Source organism: Ctenopharyngodon idella, chromosome 5, assembly GCF_019924925.1.
Source record: "Ctenopharyngodon idella isolate HZGC_01 chromosome 5, HZGC01, whole genome shotgun sequence".
NCBI lineage: Eukaryota > Metazoa > Chordata > Actinopteri > Cypriniformes > Xenocyprididae > Ctenopharyngodon > Ctenopharyngodon idella.
Genome location: NC_067224.1, coordinates 19,400,348 through 19,421,287, shown reverse-complemented (window position 1 = coordinate 19,421,287; position 20,940 = coordinate 19,400,348).

Here is a 20,940-nt window from a genome sequence, read left to right as displayed (position 1 = left end):
ATGCATGTTGTGATGATTCTTCAACTATGAGCACTTTTATGTCCAAGGGATTGATTTTTATTTTTTCAGATATCTTTATGTATAGATTTGTATTGTACACTTGATTCAGAACCAGAAAAATCAACAAGAGAATGTTGCTGTGCTTCATTTCCATTCAAGCTCTGATTTTGTCAAATTATGCAAAAAATATGTTATTGTAACATGTACTGTATGTTCTGTTTTGGTTTAGTTTTCACTGTTTCCTGTTTTGGATTGCCTGTGTTCATTGTTCACTTTGCTTATTAGTTTCCATGTTTGGTAATTGGTTCCATGCACTTGTTTCTGTTCATCTTGTATATTTAAAGGATTAGTTCAACTTAAGCATTAAAGTTTCCTGATAATTTACTCACCACCATGTCATCCAGGATGTTTATGTCTTTCTTCGGTCGAAAAGAAAGTAAGGTTTTTGAGGAAAACATTCCGGGATTTTTCTTCATATAGCGGACTTCACCAGGGTACAACGGTTTGAAGGTCCAAAATGCAGTTTCAGTGCAGCTTCAAAGGGCTCTACACGATCCTAGTCAAGGAATAAGGGTCTTGTCTAGTGAAACCATCGGTCATTTTCTAAAAAAAAAAAACAGAAAATGATATACTTTTTAACCACAAATGTTTGTCTTGCACTGCTCTGCGATGCGCCACGCATTACGTAATCACGTTGGAAAGGTCATGCGGTAGGGCAAAAAACTTCTCATTTTCTCCTCCAATTTCAAAATCGTACGACATCATTGTTTTACCTTTTTTTTTGTAAAGGGCATTTGACTCAGTATTTGCACATTCACTTTGTAAACCTTTCCAAAGTGATTACGTAATACGTGGCACATTGCAGAGCTGTGCAAAACGAGCATTTGTGGTTAAAAAGTTTTTTTTTAAAGAAAATGACTGATTGTTTTGCTAGACAAGGCCCTTATTCCTCGGCTGGGATTGTGTAGAGCCCTTTGAAGCTGAACTGAAACTGCAATTCAATCCATTGTACCCTGTTGAAGTCCACTATATGGAGAAAACCCTGTAACGTTTTCCTCAAAAAGCTTAATTTCTTTTCGACTGAAGAAAGAAAGACATAAACATCTTGGATGCCATGGGGGTGAGTGAATTATCAGAAAATTTTTATTCTGAAGTGAACTAATCCTTAAGCCATTAATTCTCCCCAGTGTTTTGTCTTGCGTTAATGTTGCGTGTTTGATTAGTGTTTATTATTGCTGTATTCTCCTGAGTGTCTATATATAGTGAATATATATTGAATTCTTTGTCGTAGTGTTTACTGACCAGCAAAATGTGACAGTTATATTGTGTACAGTATTATATTGTAATCTTAATAGATAAAATACTTTGACATTTTTTTGGGCCTCTTCATTTTTAATCAAAATGTCATACCTTGATCTTCTGTGATGTATTCAGGACTTCTCCAATCATTTAGTCCTCTTAAACCCCATCCTTTCCTACAACCGATGGCAAGCTCTCATTTAGTTCTGCCTCCATCTAATTATCAACCAATGGATGGAACCAATTCCTTACTTTTTTTCTTCTTCTCTTTTTCTTTAATCCGTTTCACTTGGCTGTGCCTCACAATAAAGAAGAAAAGATCTGTTGCTACTTCAGTTTCATCTTGACTTCAAATGTGTTTTATATTTTCTAAAATCCCACAGGGTCAGAAGTGCCCATTAGTTGAAGAAACACTATAATAAATGAGGGACTATCATACTCATTTTTACTTGACAGCTACACACAGACACATCGTTTTATCTTTAATTAGCCCTTGGGATTTAAATAAACATGCATTAGTTGTTTGCTGGCTTTCGTACTTTGTATTAGCCAATGGAGACCATAAGAGGCTCTTTAGTCTGACTGGAATAGGTTTTAATACAAGATGTTACATGTTTATTCATGCAAATGAGATGGAGAGAGGGTTTCGAGGACGGTACAGACGCAAGTGACCACAATCATAATACTCTGCAGACGCACGTCTTTTTATTCATGAAGAAGAGATTGAACTGGCTTTGAATTGTGGAGAATAATCTGTCCATATAAAACATGACAGTTTATTCACTTTCTGTCCTGCCTGTTTGTCATAGCCGAACCTAGTGACCCGGCTTTGATGTTCAGCAAACAAAAGCTGCTGGACGCATCCCATTAACGTGAATGATTAATTTGGAGACATTTAGATGGAACATGCAGCACTCGCTCTCCCTTCCAAAACTTCGAAAAATCTACCAGCCTTAGCGCTGAGCCTGCTGGGAAAGCTTGGCCACACAGGGATTGACAAAGTAATTCCTCACCAGTCTGGAGCTCAGGAAAAAACAGACACAAAGAGGAAATTAGGGAAAAGTGTCTCCTGAAATTAGTTCATATAAATAGACTGGAATCAGCAAGAGGGGGAAGAGAGATCAGACACACAGACAAATACTGGATGAGAGAGATTGGCCGGAGACAGGGAAGGATAGAAAGTGCAGTGAGAAAGAGGTTGACACCATGCTGATGATTCATCTGGTCATCTGGAGAGTGAGACGTGTGCACACTCCACCCGCTCCAACAGCTGCTCCCATCTGCTCTGCTGGGTGCTTTGTTTAAGAAAAGGAAACAGAGAGGGTGAGCTGTTTTAAAGATATGTCCTACCTTTTGTCTGCACCCAAAAAAAACCCAAAACATCTTAGTCATAGAGTTTCATGGTCACACCTCGAGTCTGACTTTATCACGTAGCCTATTTCATTATGAATCAGACAGACAGTGGCTACCGAAGCTTGTTATGATCAATCAGCTCTCAAAACTCATGCTTGAAATAAAACAATCAAATTTAACGAAATAGGACTAGAAAATATTGTTACTTTCCTTTATATTTTTCTCAGCATTTTATTTTAATATTGTTACAGATATCATACAAGACATAATTGATGATCAGAAACAATACTAATGTAGTCACGTGAACTCTAAAGTAATTTTCATTATAATCTTCTCATGAATTATTTGTCATAAACTGACTATGTGGCAGCTCTGATGATGACCGGATGTAATTTCAGGAAATTCAAAACAACTTCTTGTTTCAAAATGAGCCGTCCGATGATGCACAGTGACCAGTGTTGGGGAAGGTTACTTTTAAAAGTAATGCACTACAATATTGCATTACTCCCTAAAAAGTAACTAATTGAACCTTCGCCAGGAGTTTGATTGACAGGCGATCTAACCAATCATAACGCCAAATCTGCCATTTTGTCCGACAAAGCAGTCAGGGGAGTTAGTAGATTAACGTAGGTGGACTTGAACTTGAAAAATGGTGTGTACTGACGTCTTTCCGCGATTGAAACAACATTCCTTATGATGTTCTTTCCTGTTTATTTAATGATAAATGAACTAGGAAGAGATGATCGGTCCACGAGTCGCTTGAACTGAGGAGCTACAGAGATCTGTCACGACACATTAAAGAGCCACAAAACGGTATTTATTGTTTAAATTTCTTTAAAAATGACAAAATTTCAAATTTGAGACTTTGTTTCATATCAAAAGTAACCTTCTCTGCCTTTGTCAGTGTCCTCTTTTCTCCACAATGTATTTTTCACTGTGTGAGCATGATGTGTGGCGAGAGATCGGCATGGCTTGTCGGACATAGCAACAGTAATTGTCAATTGTGTTACTTAGTTACTTTTATGTAAAGTAATGCGTTACATTACTTTCGCGTTACTTTTTCTCATCTGGGCTGGGCTGTTTGTTTGTTTGTTTTTAGAACAACAAAAAAGTTATATTTTTGGCAAATGTAAAGGCCCACCAAAGGTGAAATGAATAAGCTTCAGACTGAAAGAAATGCAAATTCATGCCTGTACAATAGAGGGCGCAGTTCAAACAAACAAGCCTTTCAGCTGTGCTGCCATTCTGGAATACAGAAGAATAGGATGCAGGAGAAGTAGTAAATGATTAAATGTATACTGGCATTTAGTCTAGAAATAGTCTAGAATAACCATTATGTTAACACAGCACACCCAACTCCTCTGCACTTACTCCCGATTTCTCTCAACATGGGGACAGGAGAGGTGTCAGTCAAAAAATGGGAAAACAAAGTAACTCAGATATTTTGTTGTAAATTTAAAAGTAATGCGTTACTTTACTAGTTACTGGTTAGTAATCTGATTACGTTACTCACGTTACTTGTAATGTGTTATCCTCAACACTGACAGTGACCCCAAAAAGAATATGAACACTTTTAGTAATTTTTCCCCCATTTTTTAATTTTTTTTTTATAAATTTAATTTCATTAGATATAAAATATCAAACCAAGTAGCACCTGCTATTTATTTATTTATTTATGTCTGTCAATGTGATTTCTACACAGGTAACCATAGGTGTAAACCACTTGTCAGTATCATACCTGAGAAATCAAGGCAGACAGTGAATATTCCACATTTATTAACCTCACCAGTCCCTCTTTCCCATTGTAGCTAATATTAAAAGGTTTGTTCACCCAAAAATGAAAATAATGTCATTTATTACTCACCCTCATGTCGTTCCACACCCGTAAGACCTTCATTCATCTTCGGAACACAAATTAATATATTTTTGATTAAATCCGATGGCTCAGTGAGGCCTGCATTTCCAGCAATGACATTTCCTCTCTCAAGATCCATAAAGGTACTAAAAACAGTTCATGCGAGTTCAGTAGTTCTACCTTAATATTATAAAGCAACGAGAATATTTTTGTGCGCCAAAAAAACAAAATAATGAGTTTTCAACAATATAGTGATGGGCTGATTTCAAAACACTGCTTCGGAGCTTTGCGAATCGAATCAGTGATTCGGATCTCCTATCAAACGGCTAAACTGCTGAAATCACGTGACTTTGGCGTTCCGAGTCACTGATTCGATTCGCAAAGCTCCGAAGCAGTGTTTTGAAATCGGCCCATCACTATATTGTTGAAAAGTCGTTATTTTGTTTTTTGGCACACAAAAATATTCTTGTCGCTTTATAATATTAAGGTAGAACCACTGAACTCTCATGAACTGATTTAAATATGTTTTTAGTACCTTTATGGATCTTGAGAGAGGAAATGTCATTGTTTTGAATGCAGGCCTCACTGAGCCATCGGATTTAATCAAAAATATCTTAATTTGTGTTCTGAAGATGAACGAAGGTCTTACGGGTGTGGAACGACATGAGGGTGAGTAATAAATGACATTATTTTCATTTTTGGGTGAATTAACTCTTTAATTGTCTGACTCAAGAAACATCCTGGTAGCGTTGCCAGGCATCATGAGGTCAGTTTTAACAGACTTCAAAATTTCTGTTACATAGTATTTAAATGTTAGATATTCAAATAAATTACATACCTTGCATGAGAAATAATCACGGCTTTTTAGATCTTAGCTACTGTCATGCATGCTAATATTCCAATGTCTATGTTTCATCTGGTCATCCTTAAGCTCAGCTAGAGACAAGCATGGAGCAATGCCCGCTGGTTTATCTCAAAGCTTCATTAAAGAGGTAATTGTGTATAAAGATTAAATGTGTTTATTGTCATCAGGCTGAATTTGCACCTCAATTATCAGAAATGGACATCCTGAGCCAGGTGTAATCAAATGGCACAGCAGGATATGGCACAAGGGCGTGAGTTTGGCTCAGAGAAGTGAACAGACAGCCTGAAGGCTTGGCACTAGCAGGCAGGCATCAGAGATCAACACGTTAGCAGGGGCAGAGCACTTGACGATGGAGTGCTGTGTGTTTGATTGCTGGGGGCGCGTAGGGGGACTCGACCATGACCTCACACATTGACCCTGAAAAGTGAGATAACACACAAGTAGCATGTGTAAGTGTGTTTGTTTGTGTGTGAGAGAGTATGGTCTACAGGCTGGAAACAGTTAAAAATGTTCCAGAATAACGTTTGGAAACTGGTTCTAAAAAAAAATACCGGTATGGTGAATAATCAGGTCTCATGCTCAGTCGATTGTTCAGCTGATGAAATATCATAAGACATAATCTTCAATAAAACACATTTGAAAGTTGAGTTGTGAAAATTTCATGTGATCTAGGACCTGTACAGCACATGACAATATAAAGACTGTTAGTCTATCCTTCACAGCCTTATTTTCATGCTTGTAAAATTCATTTTAATGCTTGTAAAATTCATTTTATCTACTCTGACTAAAGTCTATTGTCAGAGTTTCCTGAGGTGCTTCTCAATTGGAAGGCTGTGACCTACAGTAGTAAGGCTGCATATCTCAGATGCCATCATCGAGCTCTGTCGAAGGATGTCTCAATTTGAAGGATCCTTTGAAGACAGCCTTTTTCACGTCCTTCATTCGGCTTATTGAAGGATGCATCAAGTGTATCCTTCACATCCTACAATCACCCACAATCCTTTGAACACATTCTAATTCATAAAAAAGAATTAGCAGAAAATGAATTGGCACTGAGCTCATCCAATTTCACTATGTAATGGAATACAAGTAATGATTTTGGAGATGAAGGCATTGTTTTTGTTGTTGTTGTTGTTGTTGTTGTAAATGAATCACATAATGCTAAACTATGTGTGATGTAAACCACTGGGAGACCACAGACAGTTGTAATTACCTGTACTGCATTAATAGAAAGTCAGGTAATATAAAGATTTTTAATATATAATGTATTTTAAATTAAAATTTTATAATTTTGATAGTATTTTCGCACCATGACATTTGTGACGTAGCCACGAGCACTTACTAGAATCATTCTAGTGGATAATGCTGAGGAGGACTCTAGCCTACAAGCCTCCGAAAGACTGGACTAGGAAGGATGCAGCCTCACTAGAAGGAAGCCTTCCATTTGAGAAGCACCCCGTACTCCTTTTCGGTGATGCCGCGAACTGATTGTGCAGCGTAAGCAATGTAATCCGATTACTAAACTAACGAGACAATTCTTTTTAGCGTGCCAGAAATGTACAGCGGGAAAATTGTAGTAGCCCGATTCGTGAACGAATTACTGTTGTGTCAATCGAAAACATCCAGCCCAACTAGTCTGATTTACAAAGGAATCATTAGAATGAGTCGGTTCTTTAGTGAATCAAACTGTTGACACCTGATAGGTAGGCTACTGACTGGTTGTTCATATGACATCTAAAGATACACAGCATTTTGTCAGAAGTATTGTGTAAACATTAGTGAATGAAATATGTTACCACATTGTTTAATATTTTTATAGTTAAGGCCAATTATTGGATTGCATTTGACACCTCTATAAATACTGTAAGTCATTAAATGTCTCTGTAAACACAACTTTTGCAAAAATTGTTTTAAATATATTTGTTATTGAAATGACCTCATCATTTGGCAATGGAATTGCATTTCACCTCCAAATATTACTTAAAAAGTACAAAAAGAATCATTCATGGAACTGTTAAGGAAATGGAATCGTTGAGAGGAATTCGGAATCAATAAATTCTTTATTATTCTCATACCTATTCACATTTTCAGTTCAAACAACAAAGTATGTTCTCAGGCTTGAATGCAGCACTACACCCTTTTGAACTTAATGTTTTAGTTAGATATTTAGTTAGATAGTCACTTCATGATTATGTCAACTAATAATGTTTGCAAAGCAGCAAGGTCTTTCCAGGGAGTTCCTGGTATGTTTTTCACAGAGTGTTAAGACCTGGTTTCATATGTCAAGTTTTAAAGTCAATATATTTTGATCTGTATCACATGGGAAACCGGTGACTTCATGGCACAATCAAACATACACTTAAGATTTAGATCTAGAGCAGTTACATGTAATCAACCATAACAGACTTCAATAACAAGTGTAGTTTTTGATGAAATTTCAAAATTTGTCCAAAAAGCAGGGCTAGTATTTGTTGACTCAGGAACAGGACTTTGACATAGCAGTGTAAGCAATATTTTCTTGTCTCAATAGTTCATGCAAAGATGTTTGTTATTTTTTCTTATCAGCGTGCTTGTGCAAACATTCACTCACTGGCTAAAAATAACAGAACATTGTACAGATATTGCCTCAAAGGATGTAGATTTGGCCAATGTTTTAGCATGCATATTAAAAAATTAAAAAACAACGACAGCCCCAGTGAACTGGCTGCAGGCCACAACAGAGATATATCAATTACATAATATATAATTACCATGAGCAAACATGGGAGTACTGTGGGTTATTTTCTTCTGTGTGTGTGTATGTGAGTATTTGTATGCTCCAGCTGTGCTGTCACTCAAGGAAACCCACTACACTCGTAACACACACTGTGGCCTTTGCCCTCAGAGAGGATCTAAATTTGCTGTGCTGAGCAGAAATTTAACCTAGTCATAATTACGTGCACACTAAAACACAAACCTGACCCCAATCCTCTCAGCCCCCCTAAAGACTCTATAGGCTTGAACTCAGATCTTTAGTCTGTTTTTCCATCCAATATACAACACAAAACACTGCAAATACAAATTATGTCAGCACTGATACACATGAAGTCAGATTTAAACTTGAGCACATTACCAGTTAGTGTTTACTATTCCAGACATCACAGTCACAAGATCCTAGAGGCCGTGACATCGGCATGCCCTGTAAATAGAACACCTATACAGGGAATTCTCCTCTCGACTGGGTTTATATAGGAGACTGGGTTGATGGACCGTGTGGCCTCCAGATGGGCACTCAGACCTGGACAGCGTGATCAGAGGTGAACAAATGCAGAAATCTAAATGGAGCAGAAAGACAAACATGGCAGTCTGTTCATTTAGTCTTTCCAGACAGTTAATGAGGATGGACACAAAATGAAAGTGGTCAAATGAAGTGCACAATTTAAGCCTTAAAAAGTGTAGGAGGTTGGCTTTAATGGTAAACTTTTGTCTTATATCATATATTCTCTGGGATTTTCTGCTGGCAGCACAAGTAGATTCTATCAGTGAACTAAAGTTAGTGAATAATCCACACATCAGAGAGATGCATTCACTATGCATTCTCTTTTCATATTTGAAAACACAATGCTATAATATAATATAATATAATATAATATAATATAATATAATATAATATAATATAATATAATATAATATAATATAATATAATACAATATAATATAATATAATATAATATAATATAATAAATATAATATAATATAATATAATATACAATGGCAACAAAATAATGAGTGAGTCATTGAATAAATAATTCAGTTCATTCATTCATTCAAACATCATTGTGTTGCTTGGAAACGCACAATGGCCGATTTTGACTTTGTTTGGATTTTTTTCTTTCATTGGCGGCAAGAAAATATAAAAAGAAACAGCCAATATTGTTTAAACTGTAAGTAGCTACTGGCTTACTAAACTGTTGTAGCCAATAAAAGCAATCCCACGTTATAATCATTTGAAATCATGCTGTTGGTCTGAATAGACTCTTTTCATAAACTACGCTTCCATGATGATTAACGTCATATATCTAGTTTTTATAGGGAAAGACTGGGGATGGTTGTAACATTTTTGACATTTCTGTGTGTATCTTGGAGTCCTTTATGCCAGTGTGTTCAAAAACTAGTTACAAGTGTCAGCTGTTAAATGACATATCTGTTATCTTTGCAGCACAAACAGAAAATGTGTGATTTAGTTTCAAACCGGGTAGTGAAATGTCACAATTCACCCAAAAGTCTGGGTTAGTTGTAACAGACCCTGGGGTGAGATGTAACATTATGAAATAAGGATTATAACAAAAAATCAGTTTTAAAAACTTTTTATTCACTCAGACATTTTAACATAATTGGTGTGTGCGTGTGTGTAACAAAAATGAATAAAATGAGCAAATGCTCATTTTACATCCCTCAATTTGTCTTTCTCTTCCAAGACTTAGGCCAGGGGTGTCCAATCCTGCTCCTGGAGAGCCACCATCCTGCAGAGTTCAGCAACAACCCCAAATTAAACACACCTGAACCAGCTAATCAAGGTCTACTAGGCATACTGAAAACTTCGAGTCAGATGTGTTGAGGCAAGTTGGAACTAAACTTTACAGAACAGTGGCCCTCCAGGACACCCCTGACCTAGGCATACTGAAATAATAATAATAATAAAAAAAAAACATAAATACAACTAAAAGTTTACTTGGGGTAGGCTGTAGCATGCTTTATTGATTTTACAACTATCCCAGGGTCTTGTAGCCATTGAACTATCTCACCTTACAGATAACAGACAAAACATTGGCACTAACAACATGCATGTAAAATATCTACACAGACACACAATAAACATAATTTAACTTTGATGAGTTTAATTACAAAGCAGGAATTGCCATAACAAAAATAGATGAAGTAAAAAAAAGTTACTTTCCTATATCAAAATTAGTTTTTCTCCTCTAAAATCTGCTGTGTCTGCCACAGGTCTCTACTCTCCCACATGTGAAATTAAGGACTAAACTGAGCATGTGTGAAGTGAATCAGGTGATTTGTAACTTGCTCCTGATTGGAGAAATTGGAAGTGTTACAATTAGCCCGTGTTACAACCATCCCCAGTCTCCCCCTATTTCCATAAAAAAAATAATGTGCATTTATAAGACTTTTTGTTATATTATCCTGGCATTTTTAATTTAGCTGCTTATGGAGTGACTGTAGCCTACATTTGACTTCTTGGATGTTGAATTGTTTCTTTTGTTGTTATCTTTTTGTAGGCCAAAAAACGGAAACGAGTTAGCATTTTTGTATCATCGTCCTGAAGTCAATGGCTGTGTCTGAAATCACCCCCTATACCCTTAAATAGAGCACTACTTGAGGGGACAGCCATTTGTAGTGGTTCCGAAACCATAGTGGACGTTATCGAGTGCATTTATTCAGTCCCATAATGCCATTAATCATAAATCCCATAATCACTAGTTCGCTTTCACTGCCTCAATGTGTTTATAAACTCAAACTTTCAGGAAAAATGTTTTTAAATGTAGACTGAAAGAGTTGTCAGAAGCTTATGATGGTGATATTGCAGTCATGCAACATGGGTGTTCGTTTATAGCCTAGGTTTAGCTTTTGAGTTCTACTGATTGTATTTACACAAAATTTCATACAGTTCATACAAAATTTCATAAATGTTGTGTTCTTTGAAGATTATCATGATGAACAAAAGTTGTAAGAAGAATCATAAACTTCTTTTAGTTGCAGACCTAATTTTTTCCAATAATCCAAAAGCCTTTGGAAAAAAATTCTATTGGGTTTTGGCAAAGGAACCAGGGTTTTGCCAACTTCCGGTGTTGTGCCGAATTTCGACCCCCTGCCAAATTATTACCCCCCTCGTTGAAGTCGCTACCTGATTGCTTAATCTTAACCCCACCCCTAATCCTAATCCCTCCTCCACACCTACTCCTAAACCTACCAATACTAGGGGATAATAATCTGGCAGGGGGTCAAAATTCGGCACTACACCGGGTTGGCCTACTAAAAGTAGGTAAACTCCTTTGACCCTCAAATTTTAGAGGAAGACACTAACTTATAAGGGAGATTAGGAAGTAAACGTGCAATGTTAATAATCTTGAGTGGGCATGATATGAAGATGTCAGAGCAGAGTTAGCTCTACTTGTCCCTGTTTCCATGACAACCCCACAGTGCTGCTCGGAGGTGTGGCGCTGCTCGAAGTGTGGTATGTGCCAAAGCCTACTGCTTATCCCTCGTTCGCTAAGTTTCTATTCATAGTGCTCGATGGTGAGCCATGCTGAGGATGGGCATGTGGCGGGTACAGTTGGGCTATGCAGACCAGCCCAGATCAGACCGTATCATGCTGATTTTAGAGAAACGCAGGGTAGAACGCGAGGGGGGTTGGAAGAGCGCAGGTGTGTGGATAGGCTGCCTGCAAAACCTCAATTCTCAGCAGCTCAGTTCAAGTCTAAGTATCACCTGCTAACAGTGATGGGCTTTAGTGACACAGTTTTCACTAGGATATTTGTATTGAAATATTCATTTTAGTCATGAACAAATATGATCTGTTTCATTTTGACTGTGCTTTGCATTTATTGAAGAAAGGTTTATGCCCACCTTTACATTTCAGTCTATACCTTGACATAATTAATTGCAATTTGCACTGCAAAAAAATATATTTTGAAGTTGTAAATAAAATAAAATTTCACATTTAATTAAATGCTACTTGCCTTTTTCTTTAATTAAATGTGAAATTTACTACCAATTTCAGAATGAAAATTGTTTTAATATAAATCCTACACCATTTTGTTTTGTGTGTGTGCTGATTTTTTATTGTTATTTTGTTTTATTATGATTATTATTAATATTTGTATTATTTGTAATAAATAATAAAATAAATATTTGTATTATTTTATTAATATTATTAGTATTCTTTTATTATTTGTAATTTTTTATTATGTATAACTATCATGAAATGCATTTACGGCTCAGTGATCTCGACTCTGTCTGTGACGGGACCCAAAAGTCCAGTCTCACACAGTGAGGAGAGCTCAGCTAGAACCGTCACTGGACAGTTTTTTTTTTTTTTTTTTTTTTTTTGAGCAGAGTGGTTGGGCCTGGGGACAGAATCTATGTAAATAACAGCTTTTGTGGGTGATTGTTCAAGCTCAATTGGCACCTCTGTAATGGGCTTTTGTAAAGTGGATCAGTGAGGAGAATGGCACAGCTCTATGCCACAGAAAACAAGCCATTGTGGGCTCTGCCTGTTCAGTGCCAGGGACACAGAGAGTTGCTGAGAGAAATTGATCTGGCCGGACTTAACCCCTAGTCTTTCATGTGTCTATGGCTTTGGCCAGAATTAGCTTTGTTAGATTCAGCCTACGCAAGGTCTTTCCGACCCAATGATCAGCACTTTACCCCCCTGGGAGAAGGGAGAGAGGCAGTGGACTGCACCGAAGCCACCTTTATTCCCCATTGTGCCCATGCACGGGTACATCAATAGTGTTGGGTAGAAGCCTGAGCAAAAGAAAAAAAAACTGCTGGGAAAGACACTTTAGAATAAAAACCCAGGGGGAATCAGCAACAGCTTGTTGTTGTATAGGCTGCCTATACATAGACAACACCCTAAACAAACAATATTACCAGTTAATGTAAAAAAAAGAGTGTTTGGATTAATGAGTGCTTCCATTGCTATTTATGATACACTGTTTGGATTTAGAAAACACTGCAGAACCTATGAGTTGGTACAATACTTAATCATTTCGAGATAATAAGATGAAGACAGATTTTTCAAATGCTCCAGGGACACTTCATATCTTAACTGAGAGGGACGAGTCTGGACACATCCTACTGGCCTACTTCAGACAGCACTTTGTGGAACAGAGTAGCAAGCATGAGGGAGCTTTTTTCTTGGAACAGATCCCAGGATGTCTGAAAACCCTGGTGAAATCGCCAATTGCCACAAGGTTAAATAAACTGGGTCGTTTAGTTTGGACAGCGACTGGTATTTTAAATAACCCTACCTGAAAATACCTCCTGGTCTATATACGTTTGTCCTAACTCCATTCACACCAAGCTCAAACGACACTCTTAAAAACAACGGCTCCAAAAGGGGGTTTTACAGCGATGCCAAAGAAGAACCTTTTTTTTTTTCCCTAAAGAACTTTTTAGTGAACAGATCTTAAAAGAACCACTTTTTAAAAATCGAAAGAATCTTTTTGCACTATAAAGAACTTTTTGTGGAATGGAAAGGTTACATGGATGTCAAAGTTTCTTCTAGCATCGATGCCAATAAAGAACCTTTATTTTTAAGAGTGTAGTGGGTGAAAATATCCTGAGCTTCAAATATGGACACTGATTACCAAACTTTATAGACCTTATTCACAGCAGCGCCATCTTTGATTTTTAACGGGAATGAAAGCGAGGCTGTGAGTGATCGACACAGATCTCTTCAGTGAGTTGTACTATTATTTAATGTGTTTTTGGATTGTTCTGCTGACGAAACATTGCAGAGTTATCTTCCATCGGAATAATGATCCAAAACAAACATCTAAACCAACACAAAAATGTGTCACTGAGCACAAAATGAAGCTTCTGCCATGGCCATCCCAGTCCCCTGACCTGAACCCTAAAGAAAATGAGTGGAATGAACTGAAGAGAAGCACCACCAACATGCAGCTGGGAATCTGAAGGATCTGGAGAGATTCTGTATGAAGGATTGGTCTCTGATCTCTTGTCAGGTGTTCTCCAAACTCATCAGGCATTTTAGAAGAAGACTTAGAGCTGTTATCTTGGGAAAAGGACATTGCAATAATTGGGTGCCAATAATTGTGGCCAACGTGAACTAGAGAAAAACATTTATTTCATAATGAGCATTTCCCCCCATTTTCAATTGTTTAACTTCAATGATAGGTTAGAATTTTGTGATTTTTTTTAATGAAAGATCAAAAGGATAAACAATGCAGATTTATTTTCATAGCCGCCTTTGCTCATTTTTACTATGGGTGCCAATAATTGTGGAGGGCACTGTATATGTATCATTCCAAACAGAAATTAATTAAACAGTTTTTTATTTGGAGCTACTGTTTTTAAAGAATTAAATTAAAACCAATATACAGCCCTATATAATATCATAACAAATTGAGACCATACATAAAAAATGCATTATGAAAAATATTTGGTACAAAATTTTTCTGATACAAAAAAAGCTTTAACAAAGATCTGTTTTAAAAAGTTAGGGTTAAAAACATTAAAGGGATAATTTACCCCCCAAAAATGAAAACTCTTTCATCATTTACTCACTCTCATGTTGTTCCTGTATGACTTTCTATCTTCTGTGGAACATAAAAAAAAAAAATATTTAGAAAAAATGTCAATTTTTTTTTTTTTTTTTTTTTTTTTTTTTTTTTACCATACAGTGGAAGTCAATGGAAACCAAAACTGTTTGGTTACCAATAGATTTCTTCAGAATTTCTTCTTTTGTGTTCCACAGAATAAATAAAGTCATACGGGTCTTGAATGACATGAGGGTAAATGAACAATAACCAAATAGTTTTAGTTTTCATTTACTACCATAGTAGGAAAAATAAATACTATGGTAGTCAATGGGGGGCGAAGAACAAAGAACAAAGAAATTCATACAGGTTTGGAACAACTTGAGGGTGAGTAAATGATGACAGAATTTTCATTTTTGGGTAAATTATCCGTTTAAGGGAAGTTCGACTAGAATCCAATACTACAGTTTGCAAGTGGCAAAAGACTGTCCTAACTAATAATACATGGCTTTTACTGTTGAATAGCCTGATATGTTTCTGCCACACTGTTCATCTGTCATTCAGACTCAGCAAAACCAGTGTGCGACATAATTATTCAGAAAAACTCAAAGGATGTTACTTAAGAAGAAGAAGAATTATCAGGTCACTTCTCAGAAAGTTCTAAGATCAATGAACAGTAAACAGCATCACCTAATGATGCTCATTCATTATGGAACAGTGTACTGTTTTGTAAACAGAAGGGAAAATCTTGCTTGTCAGTGCTGTGACAGAATCTTTTATTAAAACAAAAAAAAAGTTTGGAAACATTTTGGGACTTTCTGAGCTGTTAGTTATTAGCATGATAGTATGATTTCACATCTTTAAAAAGCATCTTTTAGTACAGATTAAGGAATTCTCCCTTTATTTTTGTTTGTACGGGGTTTCCCAATTTTAATTTTTGTTTAACTTTTTTATTATTCATATATGCCACAGTTTAACATTTTGTATTGATGAGCAAATATTTTTCCAAGAGTGTTTATTCAAGTTTAAGTTTTGCTTAAGAATGGATCAGTCTCAGTCTCATGTGGGAGTGAAATTTCATGTATTCGCTGAAATTTGCTGAAATGTTCTAGAATAACAAACCCTGCTGAATGTGCCCCAGGTGTGTTTGTAATGAGATGGAGCTGCATGTGTGTCACTGATGTAGGCCATATGTGAAGCGTCCTGACAGGTCCAGCAGAGCCAACCACACAGAGGTGAGCCTACTGCACAGTTTAACATGCTTTATTCTCACTAGTGAGTGTGTCCCCTGTGGGTCTGTACTATGTCAGTACTGTTTTGTAAAATGCAAAACATTTTGTGAAAGATAACAAAGATACAAAAGGTATTACTCATGAATATCCCTGTCAGTTTTCACAAAAGCAGATAATGTATTCTCTATTTATTTTCTATTTTATTTTATTTTCTCTATTTATCTCTATCTATAAAAAAAACTGATTTGTTGCACAATGATTGTCTTATAATAGAACACTGCTTCTCCTTTGCTGAAAGATATGAGACATTGTGACTAGTCAGCAGACTAAAATGGGAAGTGTGGCAAGCCATTGTAATACTTTCTGTGTAAGACATTAAGTTAAACCATCAATATTCAAGAAGAAAACCATTACTAAAATTAAATAAATTTAGAGTTAGAGTGAAATAAAATCCTTAGCAATGTTTTGTTTATCCTCTTTTTCATATTTTGATAATAACAATTATATTTATATTTTAAATATTTACATTCCTTTTATTTATTTTGTACTTGTACTGAAAATATTTACCTTCATGCATTCTTTGAGAGGAAGTCACTGATTATATGGAAATAAATTCATTGACAGTAATGTTTACCTTATTATTAATAGCATTTACTTAATCACATTACCGTGAATCCATTAGCTCTTAGCTAAATATAACAATTCACATCTATTTTTAGAACACATTTAAACACACGTCCCATTCCATCACTTGCACAACTTTAACCTTTGAGTGGCATGCGCCGTGGACTGTCCACGCGCTGTAGCACGCGCAGTAGACAGAAGCTCTCGCGCTCCACTTTATGAATGGATGGGAGTGGCGCTGTAGTGTCAGTGTCAGTGTCGTCACGCTGTTAATAGGAGCTGGCGTTCGTCAGTGGACTTCACAGGACAGCAAGTGGACAGCATATGACAGCAGCCAGAGCGAGACAGAGTCGGGCATTAGGGGGAAAAGGCGACTGGAGGCGATACGGTGAGCACGCGACTGTGACAGACAGGGGCAGTTCACATGTTACAGGGTGGGAGGATGGGATAGGGGAGACAAAGGAATAGCAGGCATGTAGTTTTTTTGGCCGCTCATAGACTACTTGGACGCGTTTACGAACTGAATTATAAGAAAAGTTACATTCCTTGTTATCACGCTGATGGTCTCACACGATTCGCAGCGACTTTTTGATTCGCGGGATTCATTTTTATCCCAAAACCAATTGAGAGAGCTGCTTTATTTGGTCTTTTTTTGTGTGTTTGGTATACGTTGCTATGACTGGATATCCCGAAGTGCATTCCTACAGAGTTGTGGCAAAGTAGAGAGACAATTGTACGAATCTCTTTTCAAAGGCGTGACAGAATCAAAAGGGCGAGACAGAAAAAACTCGCATCAGCACCACGCGAGCACACTTCGTCTCGTCTGTCTGGGAGAGACTCCGAACCAAAGCCCTTCGTTACAGGATCTCAGAACTGTTTGTCTGCATCTGCTGTCCCTCCCAAGAGTTTTGGGCTGTCCCAGCTCAATGACTAACTCCCTTTTCTTTTATCTTTATGGAAGAAGGACACAAAACTGTAGGCTACGGTTTAGTAAGTAGAAGGCAGTGAGCACTTGACTGAAGCGCGTACGGCGTAACCCGAAAGATTCACGAGGCGAAATCACATTAAAGGTAAGTAAGGTTTTTATTTTTGGTACAAACACAAAACTTTTTTTTTTTTTTTTTTTTTTTTTTTTTAAATAAGTTTTAATGTTTTGTCGCCTGTACTATTTAGTGTGATTCACTGTTTTTATCCCATATGTGTATTAGTTTGCAGAACAGAGTTTTTCTCAGTTTTTAAAATATCATTTCTTGTCTTGACTGCATGAAGTCAATATGACGACAAGATTCGCATTATTTTGCTTTGAAACACTGCAACCTATTACAATTGTTCTGAAATTCAGTTTAATTGTTGCCTTAAATTTTCAAAGGAAAAATCAAAGTGGTGCCAGGTGACAACCTGCAGTTGTGTTCTTAGCACTTTTTCAACCACATGAAATTAATCAACGATAAAGAAAATTGAGTTGAATTCCGAAAATACAGAAAAATTGAATAGAAATTAAGTTATTATGACAATTAATGATTGTCAGAAGGTGCTGTAAACATAACGATGAAAACACCCATTTGCAGTGTAAAAAAGGACGACCATAAGTGTACATTTGTGAAACTTTTACATTTTAGTCATTTCTTCGTGAGTTTACTGTCCGCTATGGGGACTGTTCATTTGTTAATATACTAGGGCTGCAGATGCCTAGACCATATTTCCTAGAAAAATATTGCTGGCGCGAATGATGCCCATTAAATATGTTTAAATATAGGCAGCTCAATAAGTTTTGAGATACAGCCAGTGTTTTGTAAACAGACAAGAAGTCTCCTGAGTAATCTATATAGGGGTTTAGGATTCCACTCAGGGTGTTTAAGTAGGGTTCCCTAAAGGGGGTCAGTGGGTCATGGCAGCCCAACTATATCTAATATTAATTTTCTAACAATCTGTTAAACATTATAATGTAGTTCATGGGTTATAAGAGTCCGTCTAGAAGTCATTGGCGCTGTAAAGATTGAAAACTCCTCCTCAGCTAGAGGAACACGTAATGCACGTTTACAATTACAGAAATCTCAGACCTTCCCTTCTGAATGAATGTACATGGCACTTTATTTTGCTTCCACATTTCACACAGCTGAGTAAACACTGACTGTCCGGTCATAATCCACACCGCACCCTCACTGCTGTGTTAATAATGAACGCATGATAATAATGATAATGATACTTGTTGTGGGAAACACCCAATAAGTATATTTACATTTGAAAAGATACAAGACCAGTTAGAGAAGGAAACTCTGTGTCATTTCACTTTGATTTGTGAATTAATAACTTTTTATGCCATGATGCATATCTAAGACTGAGTTAATGGAACTTGCCATGACAAATGTTTAAACTCAGATTCATATATGCAAACTTGACACACAATGAGAACAATAACTACATGATTACTGGCAGTTGAAAACAGTTAAGGGCACAATTGCATATTTTTCCACCCATTTGTTATCTGTCATGGAATTAAAACAAATGTTTTTTGGGTGAGGCAGATTGTGGAACATGTGTCCACCCTTTCTTTCTTTCTTTCTTTCTTTCTTTCTTTCTTTCTTTCTTTCTTTCTCACTCTCTCGTTCTTTCTCTCTCTACTCCATCTCCAAGAGATTGTTGTTGGTGACTTGAGCTTTCCAGCATGCTTGCACTCCAAACATTCCAGGGCTCTCGAGCACCAAGGATCTGGCCAGCTCCACACAGCTGGGAGCTATATAAGACCTGGGGCCAGTGTATTGAGCAACATCTTTAACTTGGTCTTGCAGTCCCTATGGCCTGATACAAGAAGGGGGAGGTGGGGGCGTTCCGCATTCCACTTTCTCTACCGGAGCAAAGCGCCATCCAGATCCCAGTAGGAATACATAGAGAGGTAGAAATTCCTGTGTGCAGATAGATGAACATGCCACAACACATGACAGGATGAGTGAAGCATGCACACATAGAATTCACAGACAAGTGCTGTTCATTCTTGGCGACTGTCAGCAACTGACCTCTGCGCGCATGCATATACAAACATGGGGGAAAACAAACATGCATCTTTTCCCCAAAGCATGTGATGTCCGTCTGTGCTGGAGCAATGCAGTTTAGAGAGACGGTCATTGTACAGTGTTCTGTCTCCCTCTGTGATTTTGGCTGCTCTCACAGTTGTTTTTGAAAGGGGAGAGTCCGTGTGCAAAGAAAGTTGAGGCCAGGACAGCGGGCCGATAGCGAGAGAAAAGAGTGGGAGAGGGAACGGGAGGAGAAAGAAGAGAGTAGATCCTTGGGAAGAGTCGCATGGGGTTGCAGGGAAAAGGATCGTGGCTGAATAAGGCGCAGCTTCATACAAAAACACAAAAAGAGGATTTGAAAAGGAGAGCGAGAATGAAAGACAGTTACAGCAAAACAGCTCATTTTATGTCTTATAACAGGGGGTAGGAAAAAGGGGGAATATTAGAAAAACAAACTGTAAGTTTTAGTAATGCAGTGAGAATGAGTGGAGAGTAAGTGGACTTTTTAAATAGTTTCGCATAACTAAACTTTTGACTTGCGGTAAAAGTCTGGTCCCTGTTGTAGCTTATTCTGGCCAAGAACCGCCCACTAGACAGGAAGAGACCATCTGACCAACATGACCAGCACAGCTTGTTTTGTTTTTATGTGCAGGGTTATCTATATTTATGCAATTTGGTAAACACTTTTATTCAAAGCAACTTACATTGCATTCAAGGTATACATTTTTTTAGTTCATCCATTCCCTGGAAATCAAACCTGTGACCCTGGCATTCCTAGCACTGTGCTTTACTGTTTGAGCTACAGAAATGATGAAATAGATTATGCCAAAATAATGAATGCAAATAGTGCTGCGGCAGGTTACACCGAAAATACTGAAAAAAAAAAATAGCAGAAAATGAGTACAGACACCGTCATCAACATTTTTCATTCAGAGTTTTTTCATATCTAAACTAAGTACTGATTATGTCACAAACAATTATCATATTTGCTTATGTATCAAGTTTACTTGTTACTAAGTGTTTCAAACATGCCTCCACCACTTTTTGCCAGGGTCGATATTGTCCCCACCCCTTTTTGAAACATCTCGTGGTACAGATGTATCTAATACAAATTAAACATCTTGACTAGCAGAGTATTCATTTTGTTTGTTTGTGTTAAATAATAGGTGATCTGGCGCTGGAAAGTGTTGAAATCATTCTGAGTGCTTGTTGCCGCTGTTATCAGTGGCGGTGGCTTGTGCACAGACGAGTCCTTCGATCTATCGCTAACCGTTGTGGAGACTCTCTGTTCGTTCCATTGAAATCACAAAACAAAATGCACACAAACGTGTCCCTGCTCTTGATATACAATCACTGATGCACATCTTTGGTTTTAATGAGAAAAAAAAAATATACAAGGGCAGATTAGAACCCAGAACCTCTGG